Source organism: Amblyomma americanum, chromosome 10 (assembly GCF_052857255.1).
Source record: "Amblyomma americanum isolate KBUSLIRL-KWMA chromosome 10, ASM5285725v1, whole genome shotgun sequence".
NCBI classification, from domain to species: domain Eukaryota; kingdom Metazoa; phylum Arthropoda; class Arachnida; order Ixodida; family Ixodidae; genus Amblyomma; species Amblyomma americanum.
Genome location: NC_135506.1, coordinates 58,964,674 through 58,967,623, shown reverse-complemented (window position 1 = coordinate 58,967,623; position 2,950 = coordinate 58,964,674).

The following is a 2,950-nucleotide window of genomic DNA, read 5'->3' as shown; positions in this document are numbered from 1 at the left end:
AACTGTATATCTTTTTGGTTACAGGCGCGAAAACAGACACAACACAAGGCGCTCCGTCCCGTCTTTCTACCTTGTGTTGTGTCTGTTTTCGCGCCGGTAACCAAAAAGAGATCTTCGCAGGGCGTTGGCGCAGCGCTTAACCGCTGATCCACTGCTGCAGCTAGGTGTGGCATGAGGACTCGCAGGGATCTATGAACGTAAAGTAGATAACAGTAAGTTCTGTATATATGTGCAGTAATTCATTACCTCTATCGTGTCATACCCTTAAGGCAGCGTTTCAGCGTCCTATCCATAGTTTTCTCTTTACGTAACTTGCAGCATGGAGCAAGTGCTTCTGCACTGGTGGTATTGGCTTTCTTTCTTGTTCGTATAGGTATAATTCCGGTTCATGTCAGTCCACCATCACTTGAATTTAACCAATGCCCGACGCGTGTCTCCTCCCTAGGTCCTGTGTATTTTTGCGATGAAAAATGCATTCCACTTACCGAGGCCATATATTCCGTGTTTCTACTTTAAGAAGTAATGCGGAGTCTATTGATATGTTCGCGCTGTAGTGTAACAGCCACGCTCGCTCAGTGTGGTGAACTTCGTGCGTGAAAGAACACGACGATCCGGAAGTGTGAAGCTCGCTTGCAGCCCAATCACTTGGCCTGAACCTTTGTTGGGCGTTGCAAAGTGACTTAGGCTCTAGTCGGCCAGAACCCCTTCTTGGATTTTCTGGAAGCTGCTGGTCGTTCCCCCTCTCATCCTGGAGCTCTGTAGCCGCACCTTAGCTCCGACGTTCTACTGTATATGCCCGAAGTCACCAGCCAGACAGCTCTTATCCCTTCACCTACTATCCACTGTCTGTTCCGGCGGGCTCCAGCTGTGCGTTCTCAGCGGCTTCAGCGGCGCCGGCGACCACGATGCCAACGAGTGGTTGTCGTCGTACGAGCGCGTCAGCGCCTACAAGTGCGACGACTCCGCCAAGCTCAGTAACGTCCTGCTATATCTTACCGACGTAGCCAACTTGTGGTTCCGAAATCGTGAGGCAGACTTGTCTACCTGGTTTTGCTTCAAGAGCAGCTTCTCAGAGGTATTCGTCCGCCCAGCTGTGCGCAAACAGCACGCCGAACAACGTCTCCACGCTCATGCTCAGCGCCCAACAAAGCTTTCACGAGTTATATAGAAGATGTTTCGACCTGTGCAAGCGCATCAACCCATCAATGCCTGAGGCCGATAAAAGTAATAACACCTTGAAGGGTATCTCCAACGAAGCGTTCCACATGTTGCTAGCCAAGAATCCACAAACATATGTTATCCAGCGTTTCCAAGGCTATGACGTCCTCAACAAGCTGAGGGCTTCTATTCGCCGCTCCGGCATGCTCGATGAGTATTTCCTGCGCCGGCAGTTTGCAGTCTGTTTCCTGGCCCGGTCTCACTGCTCCACGAGATCAAAGCCTTTATATGGGAAGAGGTGGCCCACCAACCGTCGTTTCCTGCCTGTGTCTGGCGATCTTGCGCCATCCCTTGATCCCATGCATCGACGCATCATCCAGGAGCAGGTCGCCGACGTTTTGCCATCTCACTCAGCTTCCGCCTGTGACTGCCCCTTTCACATACGCTGAGGTTGCCGCCAGAACCCGACGCCACGACGTCTACGTCTCCCACACATCTGTCACGCCGCTGCCACCTCCGCCGACACCTATTCGTCGTAACCCGCCTCCTCGCTGCGCTGCCATGAACCCATGTCACACCCAGGACAACCACCCCATGTGTTATGCCTGTGGCTTGCCGGGCCATGTCACAAGGCGTTTCCGTCAACATGGGCATAGTTTCCGGGATGGGGCACGCCCATTCCGCTATGACCCTCCGCCGCCTTCGCTACCCACTTCCTCTGGCGCCTCTGCCTACTCCTTCCATCTTCACCGCTCTTCGTACTCTTCACGCCGGTCGCTTTATCCTAGTCGCTTGTCTCTCTCTCCCATGCGCCACCGCTCTCCTTCCCGCCCGGACAAAAACTAACAGACACAGTTCCGGAGGCAAGAACTGCGTTTCTATCGAACCGTCCAAGTCCCCCGTCTTCCTCTGCTAATGTTGTCGAATTGTTTGTCGACAGCATCGCCGTTCTCACCCTTGCGAACTCGGGCGCTACTGTATCATTTATTTTTGCCGCCCTTTGCCGAAGACTACGTAAAGCGACGACGCCTGTTTCGAATTTTTGCTTCCACAATACAAGCTCGCACCGCACTCCACCTCTGACGGCGTGCACAGCTAGCATTATTATCCAGAACGTTGTGTACATCGCCGAGTTTTTCGTGCTATCCGCCGTTCTCTCGATGTCGCTCTGAACTGTGACTTTCACACCCTTCATCATGCGATCATCGACTGCGCCAGTGTCAGCATTTAAATGTCTCCGCTCTGTCCCGCTCTGCAGTGCGACACCTCTCCCCGCGCCGGTAAAATGCTGGTCACTGAAGTTACTGATATCGCTGCCTTCTCTACAGCCCTGGTCCCCTCACTTGCTCCTGCCTTTCTGGTTCGACTGTTCGCTTCACTCCGACTGACGCTGCTGCCCGTCGGCACTGTTTCCTCCTTCCGTTCGCTCTTGTGTCTATCTGCAATGACCTCAGCGCAATTTACGCCAAGAACCCATTTTCTTGGCCATCAACGCTTCTCCATGGCGAATGCCTCGCATATGCCGAATCAGTCGATCGCGCCCTTACATACTCCGTCACTGAAGATCCTGCCCCTCTACAGATAGATGCCATCGATTCGCCTGCTGCGGCGCCAAATCAAGACATCGTTTCCGTTTTTTCCGATCTAAAACGATGCCAGTCATTCGCCAGCCAAACACGCTCAGCTCGTCGCATTATTGCAGAAAAGAAATCGGTGCTGGGCAGTTGCACCTTCACGCAAAGTTCAACCTAGATGGCGGAAAGGTGTGAATTGGAACCTCAGATGCGTGTTT